A 17204-nucleotide genomic window follows, 5' to 3' on the forward strand; every position below is an offset into this window, starting at 1 on the left:
TCAAAATCTCTCTTTTTTCTCTTTTACACAAAGTGTAGTAAACTAGGTTGGAAGTGGTAAATAACTGCATTGTAATCCATATGGATCAACACCCGACTTACTCACTATTCTACTAAACTTGGGTTAGTTAGGTTATAAATTTTATCTTTGGTAGTTAAGTACCCAAGCTTTGGCGAGCCTACCAAATTTTGGCACCGTTGTCGAGGACTCAGGTACGGTTGTAAACCAATTTCTAGTTTAGAGTATTACTGCTTTGTTTTTCTTTGTTTTCTTTTGTTTTTTATTTTTGTTTGATATTATGAATTCTTGATTGTGTGTTACATGTGTATATGCTGGGTTTGCGCTCTTTGAATCCTGAGTTAGTACCTATATATGACCTGAAAATTTTACTACTCTGATACCACCTGTAATAATATTTTCATACAGCGAAAGTGCAACGACCTTCTTATTTTACTTGTTTTTTTTTTAATAATATCCGATATAATAGTCCTGGCAATTCATAATCCACTTGGACCCATGGTACCAGGGATACACCCGAAATACATTACTGATTCCTAAGCAGCAGAAAACGTAAAATCACATACGTATTAAATTGTCCAACTAACACAATACTAGAGTTTACTACATCCATCATATGAATACACGCAATCCAAAATAACCAAAAAGAGTCCTTGGGTCACCACCCAAAAATCTGTCTGATCCTAGCAAAATACTTACCCTTTAAATAGGATAGATCAGCTAGATCCTAACGCTGCAGAGCTCTGTCCGCTCTCTTAACTAGGGCTCCTGAAATATTTATATAATTTGGGGTAAGACACCTCTCAGTAAGGGAAAAAAGAAAAAACTAATACCAGTGTGTGGCAACATGAGTATTTTCGTGTTATACATATAACAGTACATAAGCATACTTGATAAAATTGTCTGTATCATATATGGGAAAACTTATATAATTATAATCATGATATAACATGCCGAATTTTCATAAACAATTCATCTCATATATAATAATACATAGAAAATATCCTGGATGGTTAGCTGGCTTGTGTCATGTCTTACCCTCGCATGACTAGGTTGTGCGCCTGAAGGTGGGACCCGACAATGGCTGGCCGACCACTGCTGAATCAAAAGCAAGTCTGTAAGTACGATGAGTCTGCCTCTACTGGTCCGTACACCAAGGGCATCAACACTATAATAAACCACATCGACTTCCAATATCTCATTGCCCCGTACGGCTAGTGGTAGCACAAACATATCATGATCGTGATCATATAGCCACGGTACCGTACTTGTGAAAGCTTAAACCAAGTCAACCAAATTCTGATAACATATAACATATTTTCAAATAGTGATACATGGCTATTTCATAATATAATAATTGTCAAGTTAATATCATCATATCATTTTGCATAACATAACGTGAAAATCTTCGACCCTTACGCCGACATTTTGTATTTTATAAATCATGGCTCGTACGCCGATATTATATATCATATAAAATCTTCAGCTCGTACGCCGGCATATCATATAAAATCTTGACCCGTACGCTGATATATCATATAAACACCTCGGCTCGTACGCTGATATATCATATAAAAACCTCGACCCATACGCCGATATATGATATAAAAACCTCGTATCATTTTAACATTTTCCTGGAACCAATGAACCATATTTATTCTGTAAACATAGTATTCCATGGTAAATTTTACTCATGCCACACAAAATAGGTATTATTCATATTTAAACCATATCCTTATTTACAGCAGTATTTCCCAAACATAATACTACAATATACTTATTTTCCTGAAATTAAATGTTATAAAATTATACATATATTTTCTTGAAAAGACTGGCTTAGTTTATCCCCTTACTTGACTTCTGAAAAGTCCTTATAATATCTAGTTGTACACCCGCAGGGTTCACCGTTCAACACCTTGAAATTAGCATTTCCCTGAACAAAACTTCAGTATTTATTCACCTACTACATTTTCTACAATTGTGAGTAAGTCAAATACTAAATAAAAAGTCTTATCCTGAATTTAGGAAGAAGCCCAAGTGAACCCCACCAACGATCCACTCTAGCAGACTTTAAAAGAACTTTCCCAGGAGTGTCGTGGTGGCTTCAAATCGTCGATCTGGTGAAGAATGGACCCAGAATCTTAGAGAGAAAGGAGAGAAATCGAAGAGGAGAGAGAAAATCTGATTTTCTTAAATAATCTGCACTGAAATCCGAGTTTAGGACTATTTATACACTGGCCTTCGTCAACGAGACACATCACTTCATCGATAAGGCCACGAAGGAAATTCGTCGATGAATACCTATTCCTCATCGATGAAATTCAGAGCTAAATATAGTCTCTCGGTATCTTCTCGTCAACAAAACACATGTCCCCGTCGACAATCCCCTCAAGCGTGTTCATCTACGTAAATCTGTATGACTAGCATATCATTTTCGTTATGTTTCAAGAACAAGGTAGTGTCAAATTTTCCTCTTGTGAAGCCATCTTCTAATAGAAACTTACTTAAACGTTCATACCAAGCTCTTGGTGCTTGCTTAAGTCCATATAAGACTTTTGAGAGTTTAAATACATATTCAGGGTGTGCATGACTCTCAAATTCTGGGGGTTGTTTAACATAGACTTCTTCATTAATCTATCCATTTAGAAAGGAGTTACATCCATTTGAAATAACTTGAAGTTTTTATAGCAAGCAAATGCAAGTAGCTTTCTAATGGCTTCAAGTCTTGCTATCGAGGCATAAGTTTCATCATAGTCAATTCCTTCTTATTGGTTATACCCTTGTGCAATCAATCTAACTTTATTTCTTACAATGTTACCATCTTCATCTTTCTTATTTCTAAACACCCGTTTTGTGCCTATTATCGTTGTGTTCTTGGGTTTTGGAACCAAATCTCATACTTTATTTCTTTTGAATTGGTCAAGTTCTTCTTGCATGGCAATGATCCAATTCTCATCATTTTCAGTCTCCTCAAAGTTTTTAGGCTCTATTCGAGACACGAAGGCTATATGATCACACCCACTTCTTAAGTGAGACCTAAAACTAACTCCTTGGATGGATTACCTATAATGAGATCAGTTATGTGGTTTTTAATGAATTTCCAAGCTCTAGGTAGTTCTTGATTTTCTTCTTCAGGTTTCAATGACTCTTCTTGAGGTGATGACTCTTGATAATCATTTTTGATTTCTTGGTCTCCCTTACAAGGTAGAGACACCTCAGTTCAATTTCCGGGTTAAACCGAACCAGTCTCCCTTATAGGGCGGAGGCGCCTCAGTTCAATTACAAGCTGAACCCAACCGATATAGTAAAAACATTTTTGTACATATTACAATGTTTCTGAATACAAGCAGAGATATACACATTGAAACTTAAATACATACACTCTAATATGATACGAAATATGTTCAGTAGAGTAAGGGTGCTTTCAAAATAAATTTAAATCCTAATCAAAAATTTTCTCCAAAAATATATTTCAATAAAAATATAGAAGAACCTAGGGTTTTGCTCTTCAACAAATTTTGCATTAATAAAAAATATATGAATATATATAAATGATAAATATGTTCTCTAACAAACATTTTGCAAATAAAAGTGTTTGGAGATTCTAGAGTTTAAGCTCAAGAAAATATTTGTGTAATAAATAACTTCTCCCAAAAGTATTTATCATGAAAATAAGCGGGAGAAACTCAAGCAATACTCTCAAAAATGATTTTCAAATATTAAGTGCTAAGAGAGAGTATATGCAAATAAAATGCCCTAAATAAAATACTCTCCTCAAAAATGATTTTGAAATTAAAGCATAAAAGAGAGTTGGAGAGATTTGTATAAAATATTTTATCCCAAAAGAATAATTTAAACAATAAAAAATATTTTGGGGAAACTTTGATTAACAATTGATTAGAGAAAAAATTTGGGCTAATCAAAGTTGTTAATCTGAGTTATGGAGGGGGAATTTATAGATTTTTAGGAAATCTAACTGTTGAGGGACATGCTTGTCATTTTGAAAATATTTAAGTGAAAAATTAATGAAGATTAGCGGTTAAAAATTAAGTCAACCCTTTTATAAGTTCGGTCAATCAAGGCAAATTTGAACTATAGGTTTAGTCAACAATATCAGAGTCTTTCTGAACCCTTCGTGGGTTCGGTCAACCAAGGCAAAGGTTGGTTGATCATTAGAGGTTTGGTCAATCAAGGACAAGGTTCGATCGACCAGTTTTATAAGTTTGGTCAACCGAGGCAAATTTGAACTATAGATTTAGTTAACCATATCAGAGTGTTTCTGAACCCTTCGTGGGTTCGATCGACCAAGACAAAGGTTTGTTGACCATTCACATAGATTCAGTCGACTAAGGCCAATTTGAACTACAAGGTATGGTTAGCCAAGTAGTTGGGGTGTGAGAGGTTAGTGGTTCGGTCGACCAAGGACTATGCGTTCAATTCAGTATGGTCAACCGAGCGAAGTCAACATGTTGACTTCTGACCTGTTCGGTTGACCAAGGCATTTATACTGCCAAGGGTTCGGTCGACTAGGCTTTTAAATTAAGCCCAAAAACACGTCGGTCAACCTTCGATCGAACGAAGTCTTTGTAAGCCCTAATTTTTTACTTTAATTTATTTTGAAAACCTTTGTGTGATTTAGTAATTTTGAAAAAAACTTTTATGAGAATGGTTGGGTCCATAAGGTTAACCTAAGGTCATTTGATCAATTAATTCATATCATGCAGATGCATGCATTACTACAGACCAATTAATAATAAATTAAATGCAATACAGGTAACATCAAAATGTGTCTTCTTCTTTTTGCTCTTCTCTTCATGGAAAACGCCTGTATGACGCGAGCTTTAAGTCTTTTCTGGCTTCCATCTTCCTCTTCTGTGTGTACATTCTGAATTGTAAAATTATTCAAAACACTAGGCACACACATGAGACACTTGTGTTTGTCAACATCAAAACAGAGATCGGACTCAAAAAGCCAATAGTGTTCATTTAGCATTTTTCTAACCATTTCCTGGAGCGTTCGGTTCTTTCTTTCAACTACTCCATTCTGTTGTAGGGTTTTTGGTGTGCAGAAGTTATGTGAATAACCATTTTTGTTGCAAAAGTCTTCAACTTCATTGTTTCTAAATTCTTTTCCTCTATCACTCCTAATGTAAATAATTGGCATTCCTTTTTCATTTTGAACCTTTCCACAAAAATGAATAAAAGCATTGTTTGCAAGAAAAATAACCCAGGAAAATCTTGAGAAATTATCAACAATAACAAATGCATACAATTTTCCGGTTTTGCTTGCAACATCATTGGCCCAAATAGATCAAGGTGTATTAATTCTAAAAGTCTTGATATGGAAATCATTTTCTTAGTTTTGAAAGATGATTTACTTTGTTTTCCATATTGGCAAGCATCACAAACTTTGTCGTTAATATAGTTGTCCTTAGGTAAGCCATTCACTAGTTCTTTAGAGGATAATCTATGCAAGAGATTCATGCTAGCGTGACCTAACCTCCTATGCCATAGCCAACTAGTTTCACTTGTTACGACCAAACATCTAACATCACAAGAATCAACATCATCAAATTCAATAGTGTAGATGTTTGATTTACGTCTGCCTACTAAGATAGTGTTTCCATTTAAGTCGGTTAATAGGCATTGTGTAGATTGAAATAAAACATTTAGTCCTTTGTCGCATAGCTAACTAACACTCAACAAGTTATGCTTAAGTGTGTTGGCCTTACAAGGCTTGAAATCTTGTTTTAATGATAAAAAATAAGAGAAACTTAACATTTTGTTAAGTGATGATATTTCATGATTCAAGTATGTGAACATAAGGTCAAATGCTCACAAGGATCATTCAAAGCTTATGTTCCAAAGAAAGATGATCAAATGAAGCTTAAAGAGTCAAAGCATGGATTCAAAGATATAATAAAGCTTTAAGATTATGAGAACATGGATGTTAAAGAGAACTTGCTAAAAGCTAAGTATATTAAAGCAAGATGGAGCCAAAGGAAGACAAAGAAAAAGAGCTCAAAGAAAGACAAGCATGAAGACTTAAGTGTTTAGAATGTCAAACGTCATAAGAAGTCTTTATGTAAGTACTTCGTATTTAAATATCTTTGTGAAATATGTTGAAAGCTCTTCTAGGGTAAATTATGGACTTAGAGACCTTATTTAAAATCCCACAAAATGTTTTATAAAAAATCAAAGCAAGAGAGCAAAAGGGATTTTTGAAACCTAAAATGAAAATTTTGAAGTTGGTATGCCCAGACGACTGAGGTGTACCCTCAGAAATCTGAAAATGTACCTCAAACGACTGAAGTTTTACTTCAGACGTCTGAAGAATTTATTTAGAAAACTGAAGAATTAGTCCATTATACTGAAGATTTATTTGTTGAAATACAGAACAAACTGAACACCCTCAGAAGACTGAACCCTTAGTTCAGTTGTCTAAACTGGGACTTCAGAAGACTGAACTCTCAGTTCAGTTGTCTGACCCTGTATCCAAACTATAATTTTCAGTACTTTAAGGAACATCAGAAGATTGAACCCGATACTTCAGTCGTCTAAACACTGTTAACGGCAAGAAATTTTAAATGTTTTAAATTTCAAATAAGGTTTCTTGTGCCCCAAAATTAATAAAAACTTGGGAGATACTCCAAGTAATCTTGGGCAACACGAAATAACTTTTCTAAGCCTATAAATACATGGTTTTGCAAATCAAATTATATACAAGAACAAAAAAATTGAAAAATCTATTTGTAAGCTGAAAGCTATCTTGTTGCTCTCTTTTGCTCAAATCTTTGCTCAACCGAAGTGCTGAATTTCTGAAGTGTTGATCCATCCTACTTTTGAGTTTTGAGTTGTTAATTCTCATCTAAAAGTAACTCGATGATAAATTCTTTGGAACTTCATTGTATTTCATATTGATATTTAATATTGAAGTATATAGTGATTAAATTTGTACTAATATGTTGTACGTGAGAGTGTTCTTGCACGCAGCTATTGTTTCTTGTTTCTTGACAATTCCAGGTTGTTAGATCGTTGACCGAGTGTGGGGTATCACTTGGAGAGGCATTGCTCTAACCTACTTAAAATGTGTTTGAGCATGGGATATCGCTTGTAAAAGGTTTGTTCTTCCCGGAAAGGAACGGTATAATAGAATCCTTTGGTGGTATTGGCCAAAGGCAAGATGTAGGCTGGGGATAAGTCGAATCTCGTAAAAAACGTGGTGTCACTCTCCTTCTTTACTCTCTTTACTTTTCTGCAAATATTAACTGCGTGGTTGTGTTTTAATTTCTGATCATATACACAATCTGGATTAGATATTAAATAAACTAAAGCTTAATTTTTTTTTGGGAATTTCTGGAAACCGAAAGGAAGTACATTAGTTTATCAATACAAATTGCAGAAAATGTAAGGGAGTACGTTGATTGATTGGTTCAACACCCAAGACTTATTAACTAAAAGTTTATTTGAGGTCTAAATTTTTGGAAAAAGTGTTGGATTACATATTAAGCATTATATTGAGAAATCAAATCAACCAATACATGGCTTATATATATTCACAAGGCTGCAAACAAGCAAATATTTTGAATTCTTGTAAAAGTTAAGAATTCCCAAGAAGCTGCATATTATATCTTAAGTTGGTATCTTTGGTTGTTTTATTTAAAGTTGTTGATTGATTGTTGGTTGATTGTTTAAGTTTTGATTACTTGTGTTAAGTTTTGGTTTGTGGATTGAGTAATTAACTAAAGCTTTGTTATGTGATTGCTAGATTAACCAGAGGTTAAGAATTCAAGAAAGGAATTAAAAGAAATTTTAATAATCCAATTCATCCCCCTCCCCCTTTCTTGGGACAACTCCTTAACTTTCAAAGTGTATCTACAAGTGCAACATTATAATAGATAGAGATGAATTACCTATCTCTCCTTTCCATTGATAAACTTGTAGATGGTCTTGCTTTGGTCCTCAATTTTCCTTTTCAAAGACAAGTTTTCCTCAACACTTTCATCAATTTGATTTTTCAAATTTTCAATTTTTTTTTTGGAAAAACTTATTATCTAATCGAGAACTTTCATCAAGTTTTTCAATTTTTGATTTCAAAGACGCATTTTCTTCTTTTAAAGCAGAGCAAAGACAAACCTCTTTTTTCTTGCACTTTGAGTGTGTTTCTTCAAGATGTTTATTTATCCTTTTAATTGCAATTAATTCATTATAAAGTTTCCTACAAGTATCTTCTAACTCATTATATGAAGGGGAGTATTCGCCATCAGAGTTTAACTCATCGAGCTCATATGCCATGAAGCAAAAATTTGCAACTTTTTCTTCACTTTCTTCATCGCAAGAGAGTCCATCAAGTTCATCCCATTCAGTTGCGTTCATAGCTTTATATTTCTTTCTATCCCCTTACTGATTATTGCCTTTGTTTCTAAATAGGGGACATTCAGCCATCTGATGTCCGAGCTTCTTGCAATTGTAGCACTTCATGCTTGATTCTCCCTTATTCTTTTGCTTACCACCCTTCTTGTTTAGCAAGAAATTTCTGATTCTCCTGGTAATGAGAGCTATTTCTTCATCATTTTCGCTCTCTTCTTCTTCTATAACTTCCTTCTTGCTTGCGGTCTTTAAGGCCATGTCTGTTATTTTTTTCGACTTTTCTACTTCGACTACAGCATTCTTTTTCTTGTTCTCATAAATCATGAAAGATCTAATGAGCTCATCAAGAGTGACCTTAGATAGGTCATTTGCTTCTTCAATTGCCGTAGACTTTGCGTGCCATGATTCCGACAAGGAATGAAGAACTTTCTACATGTTGTCTTCCACAGAATATTCCCTACCAAGTGCTTTTAAGACATTTGTTATATGTGTAAAACGTGTAAACATGGAAGTAATTGACTCACCTTCTTCCTTTATAAACATTTCATATTCTTTAACTAACATATAAATTTTTTACTTTTCAACCTGAGATATACCTTCATACGTTACCTGGAGCTTCTCCTACATTTCTTTTGTCGTGTTGCATCCGTAAATACTGTTGTACTTTTCATCATTCACAACACAATAAAGAAAGTTTTCCATTTTGAAATTTAGTTATGCCAGCTTTGAGTTGGAGTCTGACAATTTCCTTATCGGTATGATCTCACCCTGTCATCTTTGAATACGTAGTCTCCTTCGATTATTACATTCCACATCTTCAAGTCGTATGTTTGAATGAAGATTGTCATTTGGTCCTTCCATGTCGGATAGTTGATTCCGCAGAACTTTGGTGGATGGTCAACAGATTGTCCTTCGGCAAACATGTCTGCCATTTGATCTTTGCGCTCTACAAGTTACTCTAAAGGTCTAGCGACTGGTTCTAATACCACTTGTCGGCCTAGGTGCGTGTCCAGAAAGGGGTGAATAGACATTTTTTGCAGATAAAGAGGATTGCTACAAAATAAAACTTTGGCAAGAAGCAAGTAAAAATATCACAATAAATGACAAAGCGACAAATAAAATATGAGAGACAGAGACAGAGAGAAGTTCAACACAACGATTTAACGCGGTTCGACTCCAAGCCTACGTCCACGCCTTAACACCAAGCCAAGGATTCCCAAATCTACTATGAATCTTCTTTCAAGTTGGAGAAGCCTTTACCACAAGGGTACACAACCCAGCTGCTAACTAAGAGCATCAACCTAGGTGTTCACCAAGAACCACCTTAACAAAAGCTCACCCAGAACCTTCAAGAATCACACTAAACAAAAAGATGTAAATATTACAAGATGGTGCTCCTTATTGAGCTGATAATACAACTAAAACCTCACATTACTCTCTTCCAGCAACTAATATATAACCAAGAATAAACAACAAGAGAGCTTGAGCAAGTAACAACTAGAATGAATGTTTTACTAATTATCTCAACAACCAAATGCTTCAATCAATGTCTTCAATGAATGCTAAAGGGCCATATTTATAGCCAAAGGGATGAACTAGTCGTTGGGAATTTATTGAGGCAAGACAAATCAAAAACTAGTCGTTTTAAACACATTTAATGCAGTCTGCCTCTGCCAAAAACCGTCAACGATTTTCCAGTGCTTTTCCAAACCGTCAACGATTTTCTGTAGAACAACCAAATTATGAACAAACCATCGATAGTTTTCTGGGCTCTTCCCAAACCGTAAACAGTTTTCTGTAGGCCAGACCCTTTTCATAAAACCATCTAAGCACCTGATTTGTTCCATTTTCTTTGGGTGCTTAACCATTATTTAAACAAAATAGGGACCAAGTTTGTGAGATAAAACCCCAAACTTGTTAAATTTTGTCCTTATAAAATTTGTTTAAGTATGGGATATCTTGTAAAAAATATGTTTGAAGACTTATTAAGTTTGTTAAAGATATCCTATGAACTATCATACAGACGCACTTGCTCAACTCTTGCTAAGTATTCTTACCAATATCATGCCACAAGAGTTAACAGGAATATCCTACCTCACACACAGCCCACTATACATATAAACATCATCAGGTCTTCGGTTGGTTGTGCCTTGAGTATTCCTTATGTATGCTTTTGCTCATTATTTCATCAAGGTTCGTATAATCCTTATACTTGCTTTAGTATCCACCTGTTTATCTAAACTAAACTTAAGGAAAAATATTAGCTAACCCAAGAATCAATAATGGGTTGTTATCATCAAAACAAACTTGAATGAAGAACCTTAACCAGTAGGGCTAACATGCTCTGTCGACCAGTCATGCCTTTTAGGCCAATCTTCTATAGCCCCAGCCGAGCAACCGTCTTGGAACAGAATAGCCTAGCCAATCAGCCTTAATTCTCTGCAAATTTACATAGTTCGGCCAACCGACCATTGCAGAACTAAAATGCCTCAATTTGCCAGCCTGATGAATCGGCAAACTGGCTCTTGAGGCCAGCTGACTGAACAAACGAGGGGTTGAAAAATCGCCAATAGCCAGCCAACCGATGCCTTCCATGATCGACCGACCTCTTTGAAAATTTGAATTTTTAACTAAGGCCAACTAACCGGCGATGCCCCTAGTCGACCAAACCTCTCGGGTCTGACTATTTTTCGGCGCTAAAAAGTGTTTAATTTTTTTAATTAAAAAATTTTAAAATATCCTTTGTATCCCTAGCGGTCATTTTTCTTGGGAACTCTATATATACCTCTCTCATAAGCATAATTAGTGCTTTTGATTAGCCAAAAGTTCTCTCAAATATTTTGGGCATTTTATTTCAAAATCAAAGCTCCATTCTCTTCTTTCATTGCAAATATATTTTTGAAGTGCATAAATTTAGCTTTTCTCCTACACTTTCTTTTGAAAATATTCTTTGGAGAAAACATCTTTTGAACTTTGATTCTTATTGCATATATTTTATTTCACTCATCCTTTCAAAAACAAAAGTATATTTATACTTTTCTACTCTTTATCTCTTGTTTTACAAAATATTCTTGGGTTGATTTCAAAAGGCTCAAGCACATATTTGCACTCATATATATGGTGCTAGAAAAGCCTCATTGCATTTGAGCCTTCACATATAAATCTTATTTTTGCAAAGCTCATTTGAAAACCAAACCCTAGGTTCTCCTAAATTTTTATTGAAAAACATTGTTTGGAGAAATATTTAGTAGGTTTGAATCTTTGAAGTTTTTATCATATACATTTCATTCAAAGATTGCAAAAATTATTTTGAGGAAATAGTCCCTTACTCTATTGAGCTTACTTCATATCATACGAGAGTGCATCTAGAGCTCCAATTTGTACATCCTCGCTTATTTTGAGAAGCATTCATTTTGTACGAAAAATCTCATATTTGAGTATTGGTTTTGGCTCAACCCAATGATTGAGCTAGGGAGACTTCACCCTGTAAAGAGAAACAAGTTTGGCTCAACCTGGTGAATTAAGTTGGGGAGACTCCACCCCGTAACGAGGAACCAGTGTTGCTCAGCCTGGTAAATTGAGCTGCGAAGACTCCGCCCTGTAAGGAGGAACCACTTTGACTCAGTCTAATAAATTGAGCTGGGGAGACTCCGCCCCGAAAGAAGAAACCAGTTTGGCTCAGCCTGGTAAATTAAGCTGGGAAACTTTGCCCCGTAAGGAGAAATGGTTTGGCTTCGCCCGTAAGTAAGTGGTGGAGACTCCGCCCTCGTAAGGAGATTTGTAAACGGCATCACTCTACCCGGTTAAGTGAGCAAATAATGGAATCTTTGGGTGGTTGGCCCACGACGGGGATATAGGCAGGATTGGCCGATCCTTGATAACAATCTCTCTCTCTCTCTCTCTCTCTCTCTCTCTCTCTCTCTCTCTCTCACATATAATTTTAGCACTTTAAATTCCGTACATGTATGTTTGCTCATTTATTTTTATAAATATTTTGCATACACACATTTAGTTGAAATGAGATATGCTTCACACGTGTATGTATGCATTCTTTACATAAATCATTTTACATACACACCTTGATAGTTGAACAGGATATGATTTGTGGTGAATCAGCGAAATTAATTAGCCAAAAGTTTTAAAACCCAATTCACTCCCCCTTTTGCGAATATATCATTCCTGTCAATTGGTATCAAAAACCGGTTGCAAAAAGCTTAACCATTTTTGCATAAAGATAGCAAGGGCTCATTTTCAGTGTATCCCTGTTTTGAAGGTCAAACCTTTGCAAATTATACACTGCTTTTATTGTGTAGATTTTATTGTTTGGAAATTGAAAATGTGTTTATAAAATCAAATTGATTGGAGGTTTTGGAAAGGGTTTTGCAAAAGAAATTATATCCCAATGAAAATGTTTTAAAATGCATAGTTTCCCAAATTGAAAATGAATTGAATGAGGAACATTGCTGAACTTTTAGTGAGGAACATTCCACCCTTCTCTTTTTAATTTTTGGGAAACTTACTTGGCTTCTCTAGCATGGATGATGATAAGTGCATCATTATGTTTAATTTAAAAGCACATACACAAATTTTCAACATGATAACTGGTAGAAAATGAGAATAAATCTATTGTATATTCAAAAATGTGTATTCTTTACATACTCGGGTCCCTATTTTAACTTGTACATAGAAAATAAAATATAGAAATATAAAAGTCAACTATACAATCAGCCTAAATATCGGATCTAATTAGAGCCTTAATCTTCTACCACAATCTTCTCCAAATCCCTTTCAAATCATTTGGGATTTCCATACTTCCCCTTAAGTTGGATCACAGATACTGATCATGTCCAATTTGCAAAACTCTTCAAAGCTAGATCTCTATAATCCCTTAGAGAAAATATTTTCTAATTGTTCTCTTGTAGGGATATAAGTCATGCAAATTGTCCCCTTCTCAATTTTCTCCTTTATAAAATGTTTGTCCACTTCTATATGTTTAGTCCTGACATGCTGAACAGGATTATGAGAAATACTAATGGCGGCTTTGTTGTCACAATAGAGTTTGATGGGGAGCTCTACTATGATGTGTAGTTCTTCCAAAAGTTTTTGTAACCATAGCCCTTCACACATCCCTTGTGCAACAGCTCAGAATTCAGCCTCAACACTGCTTCTGGCTACCACACTCGGCTTCATACTCCTCTATGTTACTAGATTTCCCCAAACATAGGTACAGTAGCCGAAGTGGACCTTTTGTCTTCTGCTGATCCTGCCCAATCCGCATCTGTGTAGATCTCTACCTTCTTACAGTCACCTTTCTTGAAGAATAGTCCTCACCCTGGAAAGCCTTTCAAATATCTAAGAATCTTATTAACTTCTTCTAAGTGACTCTCCTTTGGTGAGTGCATGTGCTGACTGACCACACTTACAGCGAAAGCAATGTCAGGTCTAGTGTAAGAGAGGTAGATCAATCTACCTACTAGTCTCTGATATCTCTCTATCCACAGGCTTTCCTACGTCTTCCGTTCTTTTACCTGCCTCGATAGGAGTATTGCTTGGTTTATAACCAAGCATGCCAATCTCGGTCAAAAGGTCAAGTACATACTTTCTCTGGGAGACATTAATTCCCTTTCTTGACCTGGCGACCTCCATTCCCAGGAAATATGGCATTTGACCCAAGTCTTTTACCTCAAACTCTGTGGCTAAGACCTTCTTCAATCTCTCCACCTCTCCTGTGTCATCTCCAATGAAAATGATGTCATCAACGTACACAATCTTTTTCCCTCATTGGCTTGTTTGAAGAATATAGTGTGATGTGATTGTCCCTGTCAGGATCCTTGATTCTTTATTATCTTTGCAAATCTATCAAACCACGCCCTCGATGATTGCTTGAGCCCATACAGGGATTTCTTCAATTTACACACTCTAGTTTCTTCTCCCTCCTTGCAAAATCCTAGTGGTAGCGTCATGAACACTTCTTCTTCTAGCTCACCATTCAGAAAAGCATTCTTGATGTCAAACTGATGGAGTGACCAGTCCAGGTTTGTTGCCAAGGACAAGAGAACCCGCATAGTGTTCAATTTTGCTACTGGTGCAAACATCTCGATGTAGCCACAAGGCGGGCTTTGTATCGTTCTACTATTCCATCAGCCTTGTACTTTACTGTGAACACCCACTTACAGCCCATTGGTTTCTTCCCCCTTGGCAAAGTCATCACCTCCCAAGTTCCATTATTTTCTAGTGCCCTTATCTCTTCCATCACTGCCTCTCTCCACTCTGGAATCCCCAGGGCTTCTTGAATGTTTTTAGGAATCTGGATTCTGTCAAGGTTAGAAGTAAAAGCATGACACTTGGCAGAAAGAGCATTGTAAGATACAAATTTTGAGAAAGGGTGGAGAGTACAAGAACAAGGTTGTTTTCTAAGAGCAATGGATAAGTCATCTTTTACCTTGTCAGGATTGGAGTCAGACTCATGAGGAGTTGGAACTATAACCGGTTTTGATTCTTTTGGGGCTTCAGAAGTCAGTTTCTCATTCGACTTCGATTTTAGCCTCCTTGAGTAGACAAGTGTTTCCTTATTTGTTTGTATTTCTGCATCTCCCCCTGAGTTCAAGTTTCCTTTTGTACTAGGCGAAGGAGCGGATATAGGGTATGTAGTGGTCTCGAAAACAACAATATCGAAGTAGTCTGAGTTTAAGGGTCGAGCTTTACTCAAGGACTCCCCCTTATGCGAGTAGTAGGGGGTATGTTCGAAGAAGGTGACATCCAAGCTGATATAAGAGTTTCTAGGACATCAAGTCATAGCATCTATGTGGGAGAGTAACCAAGAAAGACACATTAAGTGCTCTAGGATCCAATTTGTTTCGCTTGGGTGCATGAATGTGGACAAATATAGTGGACCCAAAGACACGAAGCGAAAGATGTGAGCCAAGCCTAGAATTGGGAAAAGTCTCTTGGCGTTTTTGGAGCGGCTACTAGGCAATTGGTTAATGAGGTATATGGCTGTCAAAATTGAGTCACCCCAAAATTTTGTTGGCGTGTGAGAGGTGAACAGCAGGGCATGAGCAACTTCAGAGATATGTCGATTTTTCCGTTCAGCAACCCCATTTTGTTTAGGGGTGTCAACACAAGAGCTTTAATGGATAATACCATTCTCTTGAAGATACGTGTCCAAGGAGTGGTTGAAATACTCAATACCATTGTCAGTACGAATGATTTGGATTTTTGTGTGAAACTAGGTTTGTATCCTAGAGTGAAAATTCATAAAGACTGATCGAACCTCAGTTTTATCAGTCAATAAATATACCCAATAAAGACGAGTGTGATCATCAATAAAAGTAATACACCATTTTGTATGGGTCTTATTAGAAGTACGAGAACGGCCCCATAGATCATTGTGAATCAGACTAAATGGCATGGATGGTTTATACTGAGATCTAGGAAAAGTAGTACGATGGTGTTTGGCAAGTTCACAGACTTCACACTGAAAATCCAAGGCAGTTTTATTCAAACATATTGAAGGAAATAAGTGTTGTAAATACTGAAAACTAGGATGTCCCATCCTTTTGTGCCATAACAAAAGTTCACTTTCCCTAGGACTAGATGCAGAATTACAAACATTAGGAGGACACAGTCCATTCACATTAGCTTTGTCGTAGTAGAGCTTGTCACATTTCTTAGTACTGTCAATCGTCTTCCCCAATGATAGGTCTTGAAAGACACAACTAGAAGTTGTCGGACCATGGGCTTCGGTGGGTATATTTTTTTTCCTGTGTTTTAGTGGAGGCGTGATAACCATGGGTTATTGGATTGTTTGGGATTCCAATCCGCGGGCTTGCCATGTAAGGTCCAACAGGTGCCTTTAGTAAGCCCTTTTTTCTTTTTTTCTTTTTGTTTTTTGCAATGCTCACAATAGGGCCTTCTGGACTACTTTGGGTTAGATCTAGTATGAGGCCCACAAGTTACAAAAGTTGATGCCTCGGGCCTAGATTGGTTTCGCTCCTTCAACATCACATTCCTCCTAATTTCCTCTCGCCGAACCTTAGAGAAGACTTCTCGGATGGAGGGCAACAGTCGGCGGCCTAGAATCCTACTCCTCACGTCGCCAAGCTCTCGGTTCAGCCCCGCCAAAAGCTCGAATACTCTCTCGTTCTCCATCTTCTTCTTGAAACGTACACTGTCACCCATGCATTCCCATTCCTCTTCGCAACTGACATTGAGTTCTTGCCAAAGTCCAAGCATCTCAGTGTAGTATTCCATGACTTCCCAATCTCCTTGCTTCGTCTTCCATAGTCGCGTCTTCAAATCGAAAATCTGGGAAGCATTTTCAGCATCGGAGTATGTCTCACGCACTGCATCCCACACATCCTTTGCCGTTGGGAGAAACAGGTACGTTTGCCAATGGCTGGCTTCATAGAGTTTATCAAGCATGACGTTATCAAGGAGTTCTCAAACCGTCATTTCTCAGATGCCACTACATCGGTAGGAGGTGATCGTTGAGTATCACCGATAAGAAAGCCAAGCTTTCCTTTACCGTCGATAACGAGCTTGATTAACTTTGTCCATTCTCTATAATTCTTACCATTGAATTTTTCAACAATAAGATGGAGTGGGGAATTCTCAAATAAGCCGGATGAGCCCATGGAGGATGTTATCTCCGACTCTCCTTCCTAGGTTGCCAATTGGCTAGACTCATGGTTGTCTCCTTTTTGTGCAGCCATGGATTGCTTAGGGTTTCAGAGTAACCCAAGTTCTGCTACCATGTAGAAAAAGAGAATAAATCTATTGCATATTCAAAAATGTGTATTCTTTGTATACTCGGG

At 36.6% G+C, this 17204-nt stretch overlaps 1 protein-coding gene across 3 annotated transcripts in view; it reads right to left on the reverse strand.

The window, feature by feature from the left end:
• LOC131143685 (prefoldin subunit 6) overlaps window positions 1-17204 on the reverse strand; it is a 57215-nt gene that overhangs the window by 15043 nt on the left and 24968 nt on the right. Inside the window, exons 6-7 of one of the 3 annotated variants that reach the window (XR_009133652.1) lie at window positions 1057-1113; window positions 558-786 (exon numbers count right to left, since the gene is read on the reverse strand). The exons of the other annotated variants lie outside the window; for them this stretch is intronic. The gene's annotated coding sequence lies outside the window, so the exon portion shown is untranslated. Of the gene's footprint in view, window positions 1-557; window positions 787-1056; window positions 1114-17204 lie in introns of those variants that run through there. 3 annotated transcript variants of the gene reach the window in all.

The sequence above is a fragment of the Malania oleifera genome, chromosome 12 (assembly GCF_029873635.1).
Source record: "Malania oleifera isolate guangnan ecotype guangnan chromosome 12, ASM2987363v1, whole genome shotgun sequence".
Classification (NCBI taxonomy): domain Eukaryota; kingdom Viridiplantae; phylum Streptophyta; class Magnoliopsida; order Santalales; family Ximeniaceae; genus Malania; species Malania oleifera.